Source organism: Papio anubis, chromosome 7, assembly GCF_008728515.1.
Source record: "Papio anubis isolate 15944 chromosome 7, Panubis1.0, whole genome shotgun sequence".
NCBI classification, from domain to species: domain Eukaryota; kingdom Metazoa; phylum Chordata; class Mammalia; order Primates; family Cercopithecidae; genus Papio; species Papio anubis.
This window is the reverse complement of record NC_044982.1, coordinates 37,494,838-37,518,825: the sequence shown is the minus strand read 5'-3', so window position 1 is coordinate 37,518,825 and position 23,988 is coordinate 37,494,838. Positions and strand designations below refer to the sequence as shown.

At 38.9% G+C, this 23,988-nt stretch overlaps 1 protein-coding gene and 1 pseudogene across 7 annotated transcripts in view; both read right to left on the bottom strand.

Moving 5' to 3' along the window:
* DCAF5 (DDB1 and CUL4 associated factor 5) overlaps positions 1–23,988 on the bottom strand; it is a 108,396-nt gene that overhangs the window by 79,831 nt on the left and 4,577 nt on the right. The window lies entirely within an intron of this gene.
* LOC103886337 lies at positions 20,223–23,913 on the bottom strand (annotated as a pseudogene). The gene has a single exon (XR_001904876.3). The product of XR_001904876.3 is annotated as a protein SET pseudogene (transcript).

Below are 23,988 nucleotides of genomic sequence, written 5' to 3'. Positions count from 1 at the left end.
CAAAAAGGGTCTTTTCAACAAATGGTGCTGAAACATCTCAATACCCACATGCATAAAAATGAATTTAGATAGACTTTACACCCTTCATAAAAATTAACTCAAGATTGATCATAAATCTAAATGTAAAACACAAAACTATAAAACTCCTAGAAGATAGTAGGAGAAAACCTAGATGACACCAAACGCGGGTCACGATGTGGAACAACAGGCAATCTCATTCATTGCTGGTGGGATTGCAAAATGGTACAGCCACCTTTGAAGATAGTTTGGCAGTTTCATACAAAACTAAATGTACTCTTATCATGCAATCCAGCAATCATGCTCCTTGGTATTTAACCAGAGGAGTTGAAACTTAATATCTACACAAAGACCTGTACATGGATTTATTTTACGACAGCTTTATTCACAATTGCCAAAACTTGTAAGCAACCAAGATGTCCTTCAGTAGGTAAATGGATAAATCAACTGTGGTACAATCAGACAACAGAAACTTATTCAGTGACAAAAAGAAATGAAATATCAAGCAGTGAAAAGACATGGAGAAACCTTAAGTACACATTACAAAATGAAAAAAGCCAAACTGAAAAGGCTACAGACTGTATGACTTCAACTTTATGATACTCTGGAAAAGACAAAATCATGGAGACAACAAAAAGATCAGTAATTGCCAGGGCTTGGAGGCAGGGGTTGAATATATGGAGCAGAGAAGATTTTTAGGGCAGTAAAAATCCTCTGTATGATATTGTAATGATAGATGCATGTCATTACATTTGTCCAAACCCATAGAATATACACCAAAAGTGAACCCTAAGTTTCATTTTTTGAACATTGGGACTCTGGGTGTTTATGATGTGTCAGTATATGTTTATCAATTTTAACAAATTTACCACTCTGGTGGAAGATGTTGACAATGGGGGAGGCTATGCAGGTGTGGGAATAAGGGGAACATGGAAAACCTCCGTACCTTTCTCTTAATTTTGCTGTGAACCTGAAAACTTCTCTAAAATAAATAAACTCTTAAAAACAAAAGATCATAAGTAAATCCTTCTACCAGTAATAATGATAGATTGGAAGTAAATTTAACAAATTATCAACATTTTGTCAAATCCGATTGGTATCTCTCTACTTTGTTTAAATATTTCATGATATTAAGGAAGTATTGTTACATCTCTTAGGTATTATTAATGCTACTATGGTTATGTTAAAAAAGAAAAAAATCCTCATCAATTAGAGATGCATACTGAGGTGGGTGAAATGGAGTATGTCTGGAATTTCCTATAAACATTCCAGAAAAAAAAAGTAGAGGGATAGATTATTAATAAAATATGGAAAACTGCTGTAGATACATATACTATACTATTCTACTTTTGTGTATGCTTGAACAAAATTTTTTTTTTTGAGAGAGTCTCACTCTGTCGCCCAGGCTGGAGTGCAGTGGCACGATCTCAGCTCACTGCAGCCTCCACCTCCCAGGTTCAACTGATTATCCTGCCTCGGCTCCTGAGTAGCTGGGACTACCGGTGAGCACCATGACACCCAGCTAATTTTTGTATTTTTTTCAAAAGACAGGGTTTCACCATGTTGCCCAGGTTGGTCTCCAACTCCTGACTTCAAGTGATCTGCCTGCCTTGGCCTCCCAAAGTGCTGGGATTACAGGCGTGAGCCCAGCTGAACATTTCCATAATAAAGAGTTTTGGATTACGTTTAATGTTCATGATAGAAAAAGACAAAAGAAAACAAGACTCTGCAGGATGGGCTGGGATACTCATGGCTCACTACGACCCACAGCACAGTCTCTCCTAAATTGAAGCAGCTTAAGTAAAAGCAGAATATTGTGCGCCTGTAGTCCCAGCTACTGGGGAGCATGAGGCAGGAGAATCACTTGAACCCTGGAGGCAGAGGTTGCAGTGAGCAGAGATCGTGCCACGGCACTCCAACCTGGGTGAAAGAGCAAGACTTGATCTCAAAACAAACAAACAACAACAACGAAAACAAAAACAGAATATCTGCCAGGCCCAGTGTCTCATGCCAGCACTTTGGGAGGTCGAGGTAGGAGGATCTGTAATCTCAGCACTTTCAAAGGTCGAGGTGGGAGGATCACCTGAGCTCAGGAGTTGGAGATCAGCCTGGGCGACATAGTGAGACCTTGTCTCTACTAAAAGAAGAAAAAAAGAAACCAGAATATCTATATGTTTGTGTCCAACATAACCATTCTCAGCCTAAGGTCTCCCCCCATCACCCAGACAGCAATAATCTTTGATGTTCATTCTAGGCATTTATAGGATGATTTCATTTTGCCAAGTACTCAGTAATTTAAAACTCATGGCTATTTGTTAAATGTCTTGGGATCATTTTAAATGATGTGTCCTTAGTAACAAACATGATGATGACAGTCAAAGTCCATGGGAGATTGGAATCACTGAGGCAAAAATTATCGCTGTGATGGGGCCTGCTTCTTGACTTTGCCCTCAAGGTTAGCATCAGAAGATGTAAGCTAAACACACCCCCTTACCCCACTCAACTTCTCATTCCTTTAGGCAAGGTATTAAGATCCCTATGCAAAGACGGCACTTTTCAAGTACGCGTTGGCAGAAAAACAGCCAGTACAAATTGAGCCATAATGTGAAACCGTTAGGCTGCTTTTCAGCCAGCAGAGGGAGCTAAACAAACAGCTGTGCCCAAGCCTCTGACTCAACAAAGCAAAGGAGGGCTGGTGAAGCAAGGGAAAGTCAGTTCAGACGCAAAAGAAGCTCTACAGTTGTCTCCCTTAATCACCTTATCAGTTCAGAAAGGCAGAGATTTATTGTTTAGTTCCACAGAGAGAGACTGACCTGCAAATAATCCAAGTGAAGAATATTTAGGATCATTTCAGACCATTTAAGCCAGCCCCATGGGCCTGGCAGTTGTATGAGAATGGGGTCAGCCTCAGGAGAGGGAGCCCAGCCCCAGCCTCTCTGGGGCACCGGAGGTGGAGCACAGAGACTTCTTGGGAAGGCTAGACCTTCCCTTTCTTCTCAGTGCCAGTGCCAGGCAAAGACAAGCAGAGGCCAGGCCTTCTAAGCCTGGTTTTCTCACAAACAATTGCTTACCTTCAACTCATCTGAGAACCCCAAGAAAATACAACTACATACTCTGATTTTGGTTTTTCGGGTTGGTTTCATTCTGCACTAAAATCACTAATTCATCAAAAAATGTACCATAATCACATTGTGGCAGCAGCTTTGTAGTTATAGAAAACCTGTATCCTTAAAGAGTACCCTTTCCCAAAGGGTCCCAAGCTATAAGCAGAAACTAAGCAAGCCCTTACAACACACTATAACAAAAGTAATTATTTAACATTCTTCTTATTTTATTGCTCAGAAAAGCTGAGGTAAGGACTTGCTTTGGGTTTCCTCAAAAGCCCGCCAAGCATAGGACTGAGAAAGCAGTCTGAAATTCTGGATCAAATGCTCCTGGAACTGATAATTGTTTGAAGAGCAAAAGAATAATAATTTAAATGTCCATCAATAGAAGTCTGGTTAAAATTATTGTTTAATAAAATAAGCCAGACACAAAAGGACAAATATTGTATGATTCCACTTGCATGAGGAATACTCAAATCAGAGACAAAGTAGAACGGCAGTGGCCAGGGGCTGGAGAAAAGAGGAATGGGGAGTTATTAGTTTAATGGGTAGTTTCTGTTGTGCAAAATGAAAAATTCTAAAGATGGATGTGGTGATGGTTGCACAACATGAATGTAATTAATACTACTGAACAGTAAGTACACTTAAAAATGGTTAAAATGGTAAATTTTATGTTGTATATATTTCACAATAAAAAAATGCAAGAAAGTTTACTATTTATATATGTACAACGCAGCCTAAATAAATAAAAGCATGAGGAAGCTCTGTTTATACTCACATGGAACAATTTCTAAAATATAAAGTATTAGTGACTGTATTAATTGTTCAAAACATTCTTTTAACAAGTAACACAATGGGATTAGATACAGAGCTTGGGGTTTCATCTTCGAGAGGCAGCAAAGATGGTGCTATAGAAGGATACAGGAAGTGCAAGCTCTGGAATAAAAGTACCTGATTCAAATCTTGGTTTCACCATTTATGTGTCCTGGTTATTCTACTCCTCTACCCTAATTTTTTTATTGTAAAATGGAGAAAATACCAAATATTTCCCAGGCTTGTTGTGTGTTGTGAGATAACGTCTGCAAAAACATTTAGCCTAGTGTGATATACATTAGGTGCACACAGCTCTCAAAATGTCCTTGTGTCCCTAAAGTATCACCCATGAATTTGTCCTAATTTTTCAAACCTTGTTTTAGGTAGCATTAAGAATATGAATAGTATGATACAATTACACAAAAACATACACAAATTTATACATACAAAGACAGATGCAAAATGGTTAGCAGAGGTCATCTCTTGCAGATAGCAATTTTACTTAATACCCTTTTATATTGCTGAAGTTTTTTCTTTCTTTTCTTTTTTTTTAACAACTGTGAAGACTAAAGGAAAATCATTCAGCCTGGCTTTCTTCTCAGCCCATTTATTCCTCTTCAGTGAGTGTACTGTGTAAGACCAAACCTCCTTTTGTGTTAACTATACCTCTCCTAAGCTCCAAGAAGCTGCAGCGCATTACAGAGGCACAGTCTGTGTGACACACAGCCCAGCTACGTCAGTGGATGGAAAATAAGTCTGTTTTGTTATTTTTCCAAAGTTGAAAATAATTGACATTTGTATAGAAATTCAGTCACATACATATCCATTTTATCCTCGCTTGTGAGGTAAGGATTATGTGGGCCCTTTTTCTAGACACATATCAGAGATTATAAAATGACTTGCTAATAATCCAAAGAGCTGGGCCTGGAGCCTAAAACTAAGTTGTATCCATTCTACCAACATGCAGAGGACAGAACAGCAGCTAGCATTCCAAATAAGGAATGTTCTGGAGCTTTACACAAGGAAGAAAAGCACTTTCCAGTCTTTTTTTTTTTTTTTTTTTTCATTTTAATGATTTTACCTGTTTTTAAGTATAGAGTTTTGTGGCATTAACTACATTCACATTTTCACATTGTTGTGCAACCCTCACCACACTTTATTTCCAGAACTACCCCTTCCCGCTGACAACTGCCATTCTCCCTCTAGACACCATTCACTTAGCACAATGTCTTCAAGGTTTATCCACGCTGTAGTGTGTGTCAATTTCATTCCTTTGTAAGGCTGAATAATAATATTTCATTGTATGTATAGACTACACTTTGTTTATCTATTCATCCACTGATGGACCCTTGGGTTGCTTCTACCTTTCAGTTATTGTGAATAATGCCACTCTGAACATTAGTGTACAAATATCTGTTTGAGCCCCTACTTTAAATTCTTTTGAGTATATAACCAGAAGTGAAATTGCTGGATCCATATGGTAATTCTGTTTTTAACTTTCTGAGGAATTGCCATACTGTTTTCCACAGTGGCTGTCCCATTTTATATTCTCACCAACAATGTACAAGAGTTCCAATTTCTCCATATCCTTGCCAACTCTTTTTATTCTTTGCTTTTTTGGATAATAGCATCCTAATGGGTGTGAAATGTTTGCTGGCCTTTTTAACCTTCAAATAGTAGCCTAAAATAACTCTCAAGTCCTTATTAAGTATCTCGGAGCACATCATTCTACAAACAGTTTATCTTTCTTCATGAGTACCTACCCTGAAATTCAGTTACCATTTTTCTATTCACTCACCCCATCCAGCCCAAAAAAGTTTTCTGTAGTTTATTTATCTCCTATTGTTTTGCATTTCACTGCCTGAAGGAACTAACATCATATATAAATTTTGGAAATTTTATATTCATTCTCTCCTCAAATCACTTACAAAAACATTAAGAGCGCTAAGCTCTATTTACTCAAGTCAGCCACTTCTGTGATTAGACCTATTTTAGAGGTGGATATAATGTGGGGCAGCATAGCACAGCACAGCATTCAAACCCACAGGCTTAGTCTCCATGTAGTAAGACACAGGAAAGAATAATAAGAAAAAACCCACAGGATTAGGATATACAAACACAGGGTCGACTCTCAAAGTTGCCGGCACCTACTAGCTGTGTGCCTTTAGATAGGTTACTTAACTTCTCTAAATTATAGTCTTTCCATCTGTAAAACTGAGAAAACAACACTACCTATTTCACAGTATTACCTTTAGGATTAATGAGATAGATCTGTGTGAAAGACTTGGACCAGTGCCTGATACATATTAAGAGCTAGATAAATGTCAGCTAATTATTATGCTATTTGAACTCAAACAACTAACATCAGTTAAGTTTACTCTGGGTCAGGGACTATCCTAAGGGTCTTATATGTAGTGGCTCTTCCAATCCTTTAAACAACCCCACGAAGTAGGAATTCACATGAAACTACAGAAAAGCTACATAATATGAAGGGGTACACAGCTACCAACAGTCATTGTTGGGATCTGAATCTAGGTAATGTGGCTCCAGAAACCATGCTCCTTACCATAATGCAATCCAGCCTCACAAAGAGGCCAGGCAGCAAAGTAAATGAGTCAGACTTGCCAGATTAAGTGACAGACTGAAGAATATATCTGTATTTTTAAAAGATAAGCCACCATTCAGCTCTAGCCAGTTGTTGCCATAGAGAAATACAGACTCAAGGTTGTCAGATCTCCCAATTTTTGGCCCACGGATAGTTAAGGTTGAGTGATTTGCCCAAGGTCACAAAACTGCTGTTCAATGGCACTTCCCAAATCGAAACCAGTAGGCAGGGAAGAGGGAGGGGTACAGGCAGGTCTGGAGAGATAGGAGAGGTGGTGTCACACGTATGTTGCTCTTCACTACAGAAGTATCTATAGAAGGGATAACATCTACAGGCATTACTTTTGCTGACACCCTATCTTTACCTAGTACCCTTCTGCTAAAAGCTGAGTCCACTTATCTACCTATTATCTCATTTTTCCATGTCTCTAATGAGGTAAGTAGAACAGAAACATTATCCCCATTTTAAACATGTTAAAAGTGAGGTCCTGGCTTGCCTTAGCTCCTAGCTAGAAGTACTTTACAATAAATAGGAAGTATTAAAGCAGCAGTAATACCCTAACTAGACAGTTAGAGCCCCATAAAATGAAATGGTTTCTCCAAAATCAGATGACTAATAGCAGTGGAATTTAATCAAGTTAGGGTTTTGAAATACTAACCCTAGACAATGTCTCTAATTCCTGATCAGAAACAGAGAAAGAAATCCACAAATATTCAAATATCCCTTTCTTCTTATACCAGAGTCACAGAGTAGAGATGTAAGGCACCTAAGAGTTCATCTTTGAACATCCCCATTTTGCCAGTGAGGAAACTGAAGCACAAAGAGGTTAGACTCACCTGCCCAAGAGCACACCACTAGTTACAAGCAGAGTGGGATTCAAATCCAAGATGTTTGAGTCCAAAGCCCCTGCTCTTCCTAAAGTGTGGTAAACAAAGGCCACTGGATGATTTTAGACAGAAATGATTTTAATAATTATGTATTTTAAGGTGTACTAGAAAAAAAAACTAGCACATAAAACCGTGACTTAGTAGACTTTATAGTAATATCAAGTTTCCTTTCAAATACTGTTTATAAGGAAAATCAACTTAGAAAAAAATGTTAATAGCACAGGTGATACTCCTTAAATATAACAAAAGTCAAAAACGTGGGGCTCAAACTTCTGAAATTTAGAGAAAGGCACATTTACGACCTCCTTAAGAGAGGGACTCTAAATCAGAGGCTGCAATTTGATATACACCCAAATGCAAACAGGGTTAACTAGGGAATAATCTCAAAAGGAATTAGGAGAATGTGACTGTTTTAACAAAGAAAGTTACAACCTAATCAGTTGCACTGTAATCGGTCTAAAGGAAGACTACAAAATGGCCAAAACTTTAAAATATTCAGACTCACTAGTAATCAAGGCCAGTTGTATAAGAAGTCATAATACGCTTTTTAGATGATGCCAATATTCTGACTGAATTGGTTAAGATAAAATAATGCCCATCTGTAGCCACGATGCAGTCTCATAATACATTGGTACAAGTGTAAATAAGTTGGTTTAACCATCTTGGAGGACAATTGGGTGATTGGGTGATATATATCAAATGTATCTTAAAAATATAAAAAATATTCATACCCATTGACTCAGAATTCCACTTCTAAAGATATTATTCTAAGGGAAAATATTTTTGCCCTTGAATTTAGCTACAAGGATTGTGATAAAAGCAAAAAAAAAAAAAAATAGAAGAAACAAGACAGAATTGGTTAAATTCTGATATAGACACTTGAAAGGATACGATGTCATAATATGCTTCAGAACAGTTGTTCTCAAAGTGTGTTCCATGGATCCCAGAAGGTCTGCAAAGTCAAAACTCTTTTCGCAACAACACTACAATGTTATCTGCCTTTTTCACTGTGTTGAAACTGTACTGACAATGCAAAAGCAATGGTGGGTAAAACCACTGGTGCCTTGGCACTACGGCAGTGACAGCAAAGTGTACTATTCATCAGTGTATTCTTTAACTGCCACTCGTTCACAATAAGACACAAATGCCACATTCACTCAGGAGTGCCTTTATGAAGCAGTAAAAATAATTGTATCAAATTTCAACCAGAGTACACATCTAAATACTTTGTATGACAAAATGGAAAGTACACATAAAACACTTCTACTGCACACTGAAAAACAATACCTATTTTGTGAAAACGTATGTATGAGATAGTTTGCATTGTGAACTGAACTGGCTGCTTTTTTCACGAATAACATTTTACTTGAAATTACTGAAAAACTATGGTTATTCAGACTTGGGTATTTGGTAATATTTTCTCAAAAATGAATAAGACGAGCCTGTCACTTCAAGGAAAATAATTGGCAGTATTTGCGGCCAATGATAAAATTCAAGCTTTCAAGTAAAAATAAAAATTTTGGAAAAATTGTATTCACCATGGTGAATGTAACCACTTCCCAATACATAGAGGCTCTTCTGATGAGACTGGTGGTAATGTCAACAGATGTGACTTTTTAAAATATACAATGAAATGTGTCAAGATTTGGAAAATCTGAAAAACTCAGTGAACCAGTATTTTCCAAATGATCAATGTATGACATTATAAAACAATGCATGGGAGGAAAGACCCAAAGTTTAAGACAGATTAATGGATTTTAATGTAACAATGTAACAGGCTATGACAAATTATTTGATATGGTTTTATATTCTACATTGCAACTAATCTTTAAGAAACTTCCACTTGTTGAGTTTTGATACAGTATTAAGGAAGAATACAGTTATCTAAGTCATTAACATGCTCTTCCCTTTTATAAATACTGATGTGTAAAGCTTTTTCTTTTTGGATACAGGGTCCCACTCTGTTACCCAGGCTGGAGTGCAGTGGGGCTATCATAGCTCACTGCAGCCTCAACCTCCCAGGCTTAAGTGATCCTCCTACCTCAGCCTCCAGAGTAGTTGAGAGACTACAGGTGCACATCACCATGCCTGGCTAATTTTTTTCTTTTTTGTAGAGATAGAGTCTTGCTATGTGGCTCAAGCTGGTCTCGAACTCCTGGACTAGAGAAATCCTCCCGCCTCAGCCTCCCAAACTGCTAGGATTACAGGCATGAGGCATAGCACCCAGCCTATAATTTTCTTTATATACTTCAGCTAAAGCAATATTTTGCAACAGATTAAATGTGAATGCCTTTTATTATGACAGATACACAGAAATTTGGGAAAATGTAACAATGACACTTTCCTCGCTATTTTTTTAATTTTGGAAAATATACTGTTTTTACTATTTAATGTTTTTTCGCTTATGAAAACTAGCATTTTTTCAGTTCGAGAACTGTTACTTTAGGACACTGGTTTTCAACCCAGGTGATTTTTTTCCCCCAGGGAAAATCATCCTTGACAATATGTGACATTTTTGGTTGTCACAACTGCTAATGGCATATACTGGGTAGAGGCCAGGAATGTTACTAAATATCCTATAGTGCACAGGACAGCTCCTCATAACAAAGACTTATCCAGACCAAAATGTCAGTAATGTTCACGTTGAGAAACCCTGCTTTAAAAGAATATGCAACGATATATGAAAAAATATTGTTTTAAAATATTAATTTTAACATTACAAAATAACAGAGGTGGCCTACTATATGTATACTAAATGTGTATCAAAAAGGCTACAACATGTTCCAAATATTAACAATGGTCTTCCTAAGTGGAATTACTTCTTTTTTCCTTTAAATATCTATTTTCCAAATTTCCTATAGTTAATACATAACGGTTGTTTAAATTAGGAATGGGTGGGGGGCCTATCTTATAAGTACCATATGCTGATGACTTGTATGATTTCAACAGGCAATTCTCCATAGTAAAGGATGGAATTAGTGACATGTCCAAGAATAAAAGTTCCTTAAATAGAGCTGGGTGATACTAAAAACGGGTTCTTAGGCCCTCAACACCAGGAAGGAAAGTTACTAAGTTAGTGGACGATGCATTGCCAGGTACTTCCAGATCACAGATTGTCTTCATCTCCAGTCTTACCTCTTCTGCCATAGAGGACTAACCTGGACATTACGCTCTCCTGATTATATCAAATACTCTTCATCCATTCTATGAGCAATTTCTGATTATTCCTTTTTTAGTTTTGTACATAAGAACACTTCCTGTCTGGACTTTTGCAAAATTCCTTGTATACACAAAATTAACAACATAATAAAGCTTTCTTGTCTCTTTTTTGGCAATTCTAAAAAGACTGAATCAGTGAAGGCCCTAACACTTCTAGGAATGCACACTACACCCAGCCACCCACCAGCAGATTTAAACAAAGTAGTCAACTCTGAGACTAAATCAGGGGCTAGCTGCCAAACACTCAAACTTCACTTGTTTCTCGCCAGTACAGTAACCCCCTTTGCCCATGATTTCACTCTCTAGTTTCAGTTACCGGAAGTCAACCAGGGTCTGAAAATATTACAGTCAAGATATTTTGAGAGAGAGAGACCACATTCACATAACTTTTATTACAGTATAATATTGTAAATGTTCTACTTTATTACTATTGTTGTTAATGTATTACTGTGCCTAATTTACAAATTAAATTTTATCATAGGTATGTATACATAAGAAAAAACATAGTATACATAGGGTTCAGTGCCATCTGCAGTTGCAAGCATCCATAGCGGGGCTTGAAACTCATCCCCCACAGATGAGGAGGGACTACTGTACGTCTAAAGCAAAGCACACACTTGAGTCATCTGTGGCAGCAAGTGATATAAATGAGGTATCTGTGCTAAGCCATCAACGTAGTCAAGACACCTATTTAAAAAAAAAGGAACATAGCAATCCTCAAAGGTTCCAATTAGTCACTTAGCTTTAACTTGTAACACCAAGATACAACTGGAATTTAGATACAAGACTTGAATGGAAATTCAGAATGGGGGAAGTTGTGTAACATGATTTTGACAGGCATCTGGATTTGCAAAGAATTCCTCCTTCTGAGTAATGTTCTTGGAAGGAAACAAAGACTTTCCAAAGTAAGGAACTATAGCTCAGCAGGCTGAGAATTAAAACTGGAGACTCAACCAGAGTGACAGTTGGCCTCCACCCTGAAAAATTTCTACCTACTCATCTGTAAAATAATAGGGCATCACCAATTTAATCAAAACCATGTTCACAGGCAATGAAACTGCAGACAGAATGTACTGGCAGAGTAAGCCACTTAGGAGTTTAACACTTTACTTGAGCAAGTCCTTTATAAATGCAGAACCTTGTAACTTTCCCTTTTGAGGGAAAAGGTCAGAAGACCCAGAGCTTAATCCTGATTGTACTACTCACTAGCTGTAACCTACTGAGCAAATCACTTTACCTCTTTGCTCCTTTGTTTACTTAGATGTAAAATTAAAGACTTCTATTAGATGATTATTAGTCCTTTCCAGCAACAAAATTCTATGATTCTACAGAGACATCAGAAGCATAAGATCACAAATAAGAGTGGTGAAAACAGGACTCCAACCAGATCACTTAAACATTTCACAACATGAAAGACATTCTAGGGCCAGGCACAGTGGCTCATGCCTGTAATCCCAGCACCCTGGGGACTGAGGTGGGTGGATTGTTTGAGCCCAAGAGTTCAAAATCAGCCTGTGCAACGTGGTGAGACCCCGTCTTTAGAAAAAATAAACTTAAAAAATTAGTCAGGTGTGGTGGCACATGCTTGCAGTCCCAGCTACTCCAGAGGTTGAGGTGGGAGGATCACTTGAGCCGAGGAGGTGGAGGCTGCAGTGAGCTGTGATCACACCACTGCACCCCAGCCTGGGCAACAGAGCATAACCCTGTCTCAAAAAAGGAAAGAAACAGAAATAGAGAGAGACAGAAAGAAGAAAACAAGAAAGACATTCTATCCAGGTGCAGTGGTTCACACTTGTAATCCCAACACTTTGGGAGGCAGGGTGGGAAGATCGCTTGAGGCCAGGAGTTCAAGACCAGCCTGGGCAACATAGAGATTAAAATTAGCTGGACGTGGTGATGCACATCTATAGTCCTAGCTACTTGGGAGGCTGAGGCAGGAGGATCAATGAAGCCTAGGAGGTCGAAGCTTCAGTTAGCTATGATTATGCCACTGCACTTTATCCTGAACAACAAAGCAAGACTCTGTCTTACAAGAAAGAAAAGAAAAAAAGAAAAGGCGGCTTGGGCACAGTGCCTCATGTCTGTAATCCCAGTACTTTGGGACGCTGAGGCAGGTGAATCACTTGAGGCCAGGGGTTCAAGACCAGCCTGACCAAAATGGTGAAACCCTGTCTCTACTAAAAACACTAAAAAATTAGCTGGAGAATGGCTTGAACCCGGGAGGTGGAGGTCGCAGTGAGCTGAGATCACGCCACTGCACTACAGCCTGTCAGCGCCACTGACAGAGTGAATAAGACCCTGTCTCAAAAAAAAAAAAAAAAGAGAGAGAAGAGAAAAGGAGAAGGAAGGGAAGGAGGAGGGAGGGAGGGAAAGGGAAACAAAGGAGAAAGAGAAGGTAGGAAAGAAGGGAGGGAGGGAGAAAAAGGGAAGGAGGGAAGGAAGGAAGGAAGGAAGGAAAGAAGGGAGGGAGGGAGAAAAAGGGAAGGAAGGAAGGAAGGAAGGAAGGAAGGAAGGAAGGAAGGAAGGAAGGAAGGAAGGAGATAGAGAGGCCGGGTGCAGTGGCTCACGCCTGTAATCCCAGCACATTGGGAGGCCGAGCTCAGGGGTTTGAGACCAGCCTGGGCAATGCAGAGAGACCCCATCTCTACTAAAACTACAACAAATTAGCTGGGCATGGTGGTGCACACCTATAATCTCAGCTACTTGGGAAGCTGAGGCACCAGAATTGCTTCAACCCGGGAGGCGGAGGATGCAGTGAGTCAAGAGCCTGGGAGACAGAATGAGACTCTGTCTTTAAAAAAAAAAAAAAGAGAGAGAGAGAGAAAGAGAGAAGACAAAGACATTCGACAGCCATATACCTGAAAAACTACAATTCCTGAAAATTCTTCTCAAGGCCACTTGAGGGCACCAACTTTTACTCCAAATATACTCTGGTGCTGGACAGCTATCCCAAAAAATTAAGCCTATAACATTTTTCTCTTGCTTATTTAATTCTTATTTTTTATCATTCATATTTTACAGATAATTGTAACATGGTCTTAATATCAATATCACATCTACTTTTAGTTAAACACTCCTCAGAAAAAACTTCAATTCAGTGGAGAATCATTCCTCAAAATACCTTTCTCAAAATCAACTCTACAAAGAACAACAACCCATTGGAAGACTGTTAAAAAAAAAAAAAAAAAGTACAAGTAAACAGTATAATAAGAACTACAAGATGATGTATATAGAAAGGATGGAGTAACATAAGGCTCTGGATCTGGCATGTTCATAATGGTTTTGGCCTTTTTTGTCTCCTTTCTAATAAAAAGGCAAGTGACTAACCACTCTGCTTCTCAGCCTCTATCTGGTACCTTAAAAGTGGCAACTGAGGCCAGGAGCGGTGGTTCACGCCTGTAATCCCAGAACTTTGGGAGGCCGAGGCGGGTGGATCACCCCCGCCTAGGGACTGAACTCCGTCAAAGACCAACCTGGCCAACATGGGGAAACCCCGTCTTTACTAAAAGTACAAAAATTAGCCAGGCATGGAGGCAAGAGAATCACTTGAACCCAGGAAGTGAAGGTTGCAGTGAGCTGAGATCACGCTACTGCACTCCAGCCTGGGCCACAGAGCGAGACTCCATCTCAAATTAAAAAAAAAAGAAGAAAAGAAAAAAGTGGAAGCTGAAAGACCTGAAGTAGGGAGAATGGATGCTTAAAGGCTTTTCTCCTAGAAGCATCCCATGGTGAATGTGAGGAACTAAGAGACTGGGGCTTTGGTTTTACTTGCACACCAGACAGTTCAATGATTGTAAGTAGGTGACCATATAACTTATCCTTTAAACTAGGACCTTTTTAAGAATGAAAGGAACACTAATAATTACACTGGGACAATGGGGGAGTTTCAGATGATCCCAAGTAAATCAGGATATATGATCGGCTTGGTTATGAAGGATCCCAACAGTCAACAAGGCAGGCAGGGGACATAGAGTTACCTAATGAACCTTATAAGGTAATCTTACCTCATCTTATCAACTGGCAGAAGCCCCAGCAGAGGCAGAAGGGAATATGGGAATCAGTCCTCCTGCCAACATTATCTCTGCTATGTTGATCCATTATAAACCTGTCAATTTCCTCAGATGCCATTTTCTCAATGACTCCTACATAATCCCAGCCCTCTGGAATATAACTTTCATTTTTTAAACTGGCCCTAATAGGAAAACAGTACTAGAACACATGGACTTGATCTATGAATTATCAACTCTGTATCCTGAGAGGTATATGATAGAATTTCTGGTATTCTGGCCAGGCATGGTGGCTCACATCTGTAATCCCAGCACCTTGGAAGGCTAAGGCAGGAGGATCACTTGGGCCCAGTAATTCAAGACCAGCCTGGGCAACATAGTGAGACCCTGTCTCTACAGAAAAATTTAAAAATTAGCTGGGCTCGATGGTGCATGCCAGCAGTCCCAGCTACTTGGGAGGCTGAGGTGGGAAGATCACTTAAGCATGGAAGGTCGAAGTTGCAGTGAGCCGTAACTGCCATTGCACTCTGGTCTGAGCAACAGAGCATGATCCTGTCTCAAAAAAAAAAAAAAAAAAGAAAGAAAAAAAGAAAAAGAAAAGAAAAAATATCTGGTATTCAACACTGCAAGGAATGAATAAAGTGGCAGGGAAAGTGAACATGAAGGCATGGGAAGATCAGGTAACTAAAGTGACAAACGACTATTGTCAAGTCTTTCCCTAAATCTCTGATTTAAGAAAACTGACAGGAAGAGCAAACTGAGTCCAAGACCAGAACCAATGCAGCAACCTTCCTTTTCACCCATTCAGTGAATGACCATGAAAGTGAAATGCCTTCTTTTCCACAAAAGCAGAGTGAAGCTGGGGTGACAGAAGTAAATCTTACTTATAAAAACACTATGCTTCAAGCTCATTAAGGATTAAACAAGCTTATCATCTGGTCTAGCAGTTACACTTCCCTTTATGATACTATGTGCATGAAAAAGTGCTTCCACACTAGCGCTCTCTGGGCAAATCAGCCCATATTAGGTTTACACTTTCTTCCAAAAAGCACTTTATCCTGAAGCACAGTATTCATCTGTGCCCCAGACAGGTATTTTTTCCCCATGTATAACTATATGAGGAAAGACACCTATTTGTTGACTGAAATTCAGCCAAATGTAATCATTCAGCATGGCTTGGACAGATATTAAACTCAAATTACAGGCTCAGTAAATACACATACATTGTTTTTACTTTTAGTTGGGCTAGTAGACAACAGAAACCAACTTGATAACTAGAGTATACCTACTCCTAATTAGACTAAAGTAGGGAGTTAAACCCAGTGGGAGTTACTCATATGGTTTATGTATGGAATACACAGAGTGTGAGGAAGAAGGAGACTTTAGATGACTGCAAACATCAGAATATAGGTGGGGTGAGTGCTAGCACCAAGAGAGATCTGCTTGAGGAGTAAGTACTGTGGCTGTGATGAGAACCTTGCTTACTGGCTCCAAGCCCACTCCCATCTTCGCAATCCCACCCATCTTCCTCCATTTACATATACAAGCGAAAAACTGCAGAGAGCAAAATATAAGAGTGATAACATCAAGAGAGGAGAATGAAGGAGAAAAAAATCAGATCCTTTAAAAATGTATATAACATTGTAGAAATTTCAAAGCAGTTAGCATGTCTCAGAAAATATTCAGACCCAGCCTGGAAATCTAGCTCCACCATAAAGGGGAACTTTCATAAGTTACCTAACTTCTGTAAGCCTCAGTTCCCTCATATTTAAGATAAGGATAATAATACTACCCTAACTTACGAAAGATTCTTTTAAGTGTTACATATGCCTGGCACATGAAATGCCCCCAAATAACATTTGATAAATAAATGACATCAAATATTAGCTATTTAGAAAATCTGTTAAACATTTTTTTTTTTTTTTTTTTACAAACAGCAACGTCTCAGTTGAACACTGGGCGAGGCATTCCTTAATTTGGTAGGCATTGGGGAGTGCTGCAGATCAGCAGGGGATGTGAAACAATTAGTTACATTTTGGGAAGCTTATATTATAATGGCAGTGGCGACTAACAAGAACTAAAACTGAAAAACAAAAACTTGAAAAGCAGTTACCGGAACCAAATTTTCTATAAAGTAATGGATCATGGTAATAAAAAAATCATTTTTTCACCCCTAGAATTACATTTCACTTCATTTTTTTTTTTTTTTTGAGACAGAGTCTCGCTATGTCACCCAGGCTGGAGTGCAGTGGCCGGATCTCAGCTCACTGCAAGCTCCGCCTCCCGGGTTTACGCCATTCTCCTGCCTCAGCCTCCCGAGTAGCTGGGACTACAGGCGCCTGCCACCTCGCCCGGCTAGTTTTTTGTATTTTTTAGTAGAGACGGGGTTTCACCGGGTTAGCCAGGATGGTCTCGATCTGCTGACCTCGTGATCCGCCCGTCTCGGCCTCCCAAAGTGCTGGGATTACAGGCTTGAGCCACCGCGCCCGGCCGCACTTCATTTTTTTATGACTAGTCAAGTGAAGGAATAGGAGTGGAGAAGGAACAAAGAAATCCGTAACTGGTTGTGATCAATTAGTTGTAAGCACCATTGCATTCGGACCAGCCATATTTCACTTCATTTTAACCACAAATAATGAATTCTAATATCTATTTTTCCATAATGCATTGCTTGTTCTCTGGATTATAGAACTCTCAGCAGTAATTTATCAATGTCCTTTCTTGATTCTTTAGCACTCACTTACGACAATTAATACAAAACCTTCAAATCTCCTTGCCTTTCTACACTACAGGTAACACTGGCTATTTTCCAAGTGGCAAATGAGACATGTAAAGTGCTTAGCAGAAGGCCTGGCACATGTTACAAGCTAAAAGTTAAATAATGATTTTCATTGTTATTAAGATTACAGGGGCACAAGGCCGGGCGTGGTGGCTTAGGCCTGTAATCCCAACACTTTAGGAGGCCAAGGCAGGTGGATCACAACGTCAGGAGATTGAGACCATTCTGGCTAACACGGTGAAACTCTGTCTCTACTAAAAATACAAAAAATTAGCCAGGCGTGGTGGCGGGTGCCTGTAGTCCCAGCTACTCGGGAGGCTGAGGCAGAAGAATGGCGTGAACCCGGGACGTGGAGCTTGCAGTGAGCCGAGATCTCGCGGCGCCACTGCACTTCATCCAGCCTGGGCAACAGAGCGGGACTCCGTCTCAAAACAAACAAACAAACAAAAACAAAAAACAAAAAAAAGATTACAGGGGCACAAAATGGGTACTCAATAAATATTTTAATGAGTAAATAAACATAAGTAAAACAAGTTACCCTTATTTACAGCAAAACACAGAGATATAATTTATCATTTAAGAGAAGCAACCAGAGTTGTACATGTGCTCCAGAAATTGCTAACATTCAGCTTTCAATTCTTTAGGACAGATCCAGAAAATGTGACCTGCCTACAGAGGGAAAAGAGAGAAACAGCACCTGCCTGGGAGCAATGAGTCCTACTTAGAGTCCTGAGAGCCAAAGACAATGCAGACAGCTCTGGGCAAGTCACCTTGTCTAGATCTCAGCTCCCTTTCCCGTAAAATGAAAATCCTTCCATTTCTCTGATTCCATGCAGAAAAGAGAAGATATAAAAGGGTTACCTAATGCAGTATTTCACAAGCTTCAATCTTGATCATCTTTTCATTTTTGCCATATCCACATAACACCTTTATTGTTTCTCTTTAAATTGACTTGCATAATGATGGCTCACTGCAGCCTTGACCTTCTGGGCTCAAGCAATCCTCCTACCTCAGCCTCCAGCATAGCTGGGACTAAAGGCGCATGCCCCCATACCCAGTTAGTTTTAAAATTTTTGGTAGAGATAGGGTCTCGCTATGTTGACCAGGCTGATCTCAAAGTCCTGGGCTCAAGTGATCCTCCTGCCTCTGCCTCCCAAAGTGCTGGGATTACAGGTGTGAGCTACTGCACCTGGCCTTAATTTACTTAAAAATTTAACCTCACTTTAAGTAATAAAACCGTTAAAAGTATTTTATGGTTTTAGTTAATTTTTCTAATATAAATTACCAAACTTTAAATATTCACTCAAAGATTACCTAAATTCATCTAACATACCCAAACTTTGGCAAATGGTAACCTAATTTTTATAACTGAAAATAAAAAAAAAATTTTACTTTCCCATACTATAGCAACATAAGAAAATCAAAAAATTTAAAGGACAGATAATTGAGTAGAAAAGAAATAGAATTTCATATTCCCACAATAATGTAAGGGTTAATTCAAACTAATTAATATTCAGTTATTTTATATGTAAGAATATTTTTTAAATAATGTGAGGCAACAAAAATTGAAAACAGAACTGATTCCTTCTTAACCTAGGTAATCTTCATCTGAATTAGGATTTTATTTCCTTTAACTTTAAAAGACTTTCATTTCACCCTTGAGTATCTAAATTCAGATTAAAATAAGAAAAGCAATTAGTTTCTTCTTTCTTAAGACCGTAAAAAGAAAACAGAGATCAAAATTAAGTGCCACGTTTATTAGCAATGGAAGTGCTCTTATAAACTTATGCTCTCTTTGCCTTGATCAATGCATGAGAAAATAAATGTACCTACTTCTTAACTTGGAATTCAGAGAGCAGTAGGTATTTGTGTGACAAGTTTTACTAGTCAATAAAGTTTCCCTGATCTAAATGACTCCAACTGTACTTTACAACCAAATCCATCAATAATCAGTGAATAAGCACATGCTTGTACCTGAGCTGACATTTCATTTCAATGTGGTGGCCAGAATACGTAACTGAGGACTACTGCTCTCTTTAGGAAATCTTGTGTGTGTGTGTGTGTGTGTGTGTGTGTGTGTGTGTACACATTTAGTTTTATTGTAACAAAGCAACTTGTACACTTTGAATGTTTAAAACTGAGCATCATCTTTCCTTTCCAGTGAAACAAAAAGAAAATTTAAAAATAAACAGGAACAAAATTACAATAAAGAATGTCAATTCCAAATAAGATCCTACAGGTTCTGCTGATTCTCCCATTGAGTGGCAGGGCTCAAGTCATCATTAGGAGAGAATTTATTTTTAAAAATGTCATCTTAAACTGCAAGGATGTCTGTCAAATATCACAATTAAACATGCCAAAGGAGAAGCCATGTTGTCAAAATGCCCACTTAACCCACCCAAACATCTCAAATCCAACCTTTGCTGACCTTCTATAACCCCATTTTTTAAAGTTTTTTTTCTTTTTTTAAACAAGAGAAAGTAGACACATACACGTTGGTAAATGCTAACTGTCCACATTCATATCGAGACACAGTGTACTCTCTTAGCCCAACATACAGAGAAGGAGGAAAAAAGCTAGAATTCTTTTTTTTTTTTTTTTTTTTGAGACAAAGTCTGGCTCTGTCGCCCAGGCTGGAGTGCAGTGGCGCAATCTCAGCTCGCTGCAACCTCCGCCTCCCAGGTTCACACCATTCTCCTGCTTCAGCCTCTCGAGTAGCTGGGACTACAGGGGCCCGCCACCACGCCTGGCTAATTTTTTGTAGTTTTAGTAGAAACAGGGTTTCACCGTGTTCGCCAGGATGGTCTTGATCTCCTGACCTTGTGATCTGCCTGCCTCGGCCTCCCAAAGTGCTGGGATTAAAGGTGTAAGCCACCGCGCCCGGCCAAAAAGCTAGAATTCTATGCACTACTACACAGGGGCCTAGCACCCTCCAGCTTCCAGCAGAGCGAAGGGAGCAGGGTTTTCTTTCTTCCCACAGAGCTCGGTGGTGTTGATTCCATACAGTTTTTGTTCAGACAGGAAGGGATAAAAATGAACTTCGAACAGAAAGAGGTAGAGACTCTTTTCCCATTGTATTCTGCTCAAGGTATTTCCCCCCAGATAAGTTGAGAACCATGGAGTACAGAAAAGAGACCTCAAGAACTGGGTGACTGAGCACAAGAGGAAAAAAAAAAAGAAAAGACTGCAACTTGCTCCCAGGGACTGGAGAAAATTTAAAAAAAGGAAGGTTGGAATCCATCAGTGTTCTATTAGTCATCTTCTCCTTCATCTTCCTCTCCTTCCTCCCCTTCATCATCATCTTCATCACCTTCATCCTCATCCCCTTCCTCATCAATATCTTCTAATCCTTCCTCCTCTTCATCATCATCATCTTCTTCTCCTTCTTCATCATCCATATCAGGAACCAAGTAGTACTGTAATGAGTTTGGCCAAATATCATCTTTGATGACCTCTCCTAACTCATGAGCACCTGCATCAGAATGGTCAGTAAACCAAGTAAAGAAGCTCTCTGGTTCCTCATGCTGCCTCTTCCTGCTGACTTTATTCTGCATTTGACTTGAACATTTCATCAAATCCTTTCCAGATTTCCATTTGATTTCGGTGGACTTTGAAGATGGACCACCACTCTCATTCAGATGAAATTCTTTGGAGAGAACTTTATTTTCAAAGTAAGGATTTTCATCAAAATAAAAATCTGTTCTGTAACCTGATTTAATATCTTCAAATTCTGTCACTTCAACTCTGGTCAAATAATGCAGTGCCTCTTCATCTTCCTCCCCAAGCAGTGCAGACACTTGTGGATGGTTGACAAATGTTACCCCAAAATTTAGGATTTTGGTGATCAACTCTGACCTCTTTTGAAAAAATGGTTGGCGGAGTTTGTTATATTTCTGTTCTACTTTCAAAATCTCCTCACTGGCTTGTTCATTAAAAGTCTGTCTATCTCATTTTGTACTTCATCAATGTGTTCAATTGCTCTTGCTGTTCTATTTCTCCCTTCTTTGGCAAGCCTGCAGAGGCCGATGTCTCCTCCGGTCCCAAAGCACGTGGTGGTCTTGGTTTCTTCTTTTGAGGCAGGAGTGGAGACTGGCGTTTAGGAGCCATGCTGTTAGGCAAGTCCAAGAACCAGACCATGAGTCTCCTCGCCCGTCTGGAAGCAGGCTGAACACTGAGTCTTTAGGAAATCTTAGCAATCAAAAACACATTGGCATAAATCAAATTAAAAATGATCCTTTGAACAATACTGAACACAAGGACAACTTTTTGATGTGTTAATAATAATGTCTAATGTGACTAATGATCATCAGCTAAATCTCACTAGGTTATTTTAAAGCAGAAGTAACAAACCCTGGCATAAATCTAAATTTGCCAACCTTTGATAGGTATCAACTAGCTGACTAAAGAACAAGTAGGACAAATAATGTGTATCTATAAATATTCACATTACTTTATCCTTATGACATGATCCTTACAATTTTTCATAGCAAAGTTCCTCAGGGCCATCTCTACAGGCCTTCTTTCTTTCCCATCAAATCTCACAGGCATGGGCATTTTTGCTGTATTAAGTATAGCAAACCAGAGAAAAAACAAATATCTATTAAAGTATAATAAGGTAGAGGGGATACATTTTAAAAGGTCATGAAAGGTTACAAATGAGAACTGAACACTCCTAAAATGCCAGCTTTTTGAAAACATAATTTATATCTGATTCATCATTCCTGCTCTCATAGCTCCTGTCTTACAAATAGTATGCACTCAAAAACTATTTGTTGAACTAATAAATAGACCAAATAATAAAATTTAATACCTTCACAGCAATGAATTATCAGTAAATAGAAAAGGCCAGAAGAAAATTTGAAAATTAATTCCTCAATTACCTTGTTAAAACGTCTATACTATGAAAGCTTTTCAAAGTCAGAAACTGGCTCTACCACTGGCCATATTTCTCCTGATATGTAACCACAGAACCAAGAAATTCATTCTAATTAAATGAACAGCTTTAATAAAGTCAGGCTTTATTTAACTGGCTAAAGCCAAACACCTTACCTGCAGATAATGTGCTTTTAGACTAATTTATTTACAAAAAACTGATTTCATAAAACATGATATAAACTAGTGATTGGGAAACAGGAAATGACCATTAATTAACAGGTTCAAATTAAGCATATAGGTATAATCATAGCTATTATTCAATGCTTAAAAATACTCTTTGATGACAGTACTGGTTAAGCTTATTCACAAAGTATTTTGAACAGTTCACCTCATGGAGATCTTTCTCAATTTTTCATGGTGTACTGTGCCATGTGCAGTATATGCTAGATAATGAAAGTATCAATCTCCTAAAAGCCCTTCCTGACATTCAAGGGAAACAACAGTTGCAGCAGCAGCAGCAACAGCATGGGTTAGGCCCTTGTGCTAAGAACTTCACAAATGTTATTTCATTCAATCCTTACTACAACCCTGTAGGGTATTATTATCCTTATTACATGGGTGAGGAAACAGACAAGAGAGGATAAGTGACCAAGTAGCTGGGTTGGTATTCACCCCAGGCAGTCTGACTTCAGGGTTCATACTCCAAAGTCTCTCTCTATATATTATGGATCCTTAAAATGATCAATATGGTCAGAAACCCATTTGAACTAGAAATAGGCTAAATAGTTACCCCCTTTGTAAGTATTATGACCAAGCAACTAAATGCCTCTCCCCATTCACAACTCCTACATAATTAATACCTTGAAACATCATAGTTGCTCATGCTATTTGAAAAACTTCTGAAGGCACTTTTCCTATATTTAGTCACTATAACTCAAAACTTCATACTTACGGGTTATTCTGCTAGTTCTACAAGTTCCAATGCCTTAAATCTCGATTCAGGGGAAGTAATATTATAGCCACTCTCATTCCAAACAGCCAAATCTTTGTTTTTGTTTACTGCTAAGATGATCTGCACAAACCCTTTACAACATATAAAAAGGCGGAGTAACAATCCAAGTCGAATGCACATAGAGATACATTCTGATTGGTCATCTAATCAGAGCTCTAAAAGATGTTCATTTTCTTCGCAAAAAAAAAAAAAAAAAAACAAACTTTAAACAAACATATAAAGGATCCCATTCTAGGAAAAAGGAAAAGCATAAGAGGAGGCAATGAGAGCAATTTAGAGTACTAGATGCAACCAAAGACCTAAAAGGTAAACCTGAGATATACCCTAAATATGTGTACTACTGTAACCTCATTGATGTTGTTAGGATCTCTTGTGTCGCTTCAACATACAATGTTGTTCGCCATCCCTCAAAGGACTAACACACATAAATATTCTAAGAAGAGACTACAATCATCAAGTATAAGCTAGTCTTTATAAAAAGTAATGTTCACGGGCTGGGTAGGGTGGCTCACGCCTGTAATCCCAGCACTTTGGGAGGCCGAGGTGGGTGAATCACGAGATCAGGAGTTTGAGACCAGCCTGGTCAACATGGTGAAACCCCGTCTCTACTAAAAATACAAAAATTAGCCGGGTGTGGTGGCACGCACCTATAATCCCAGCTACTCGGGA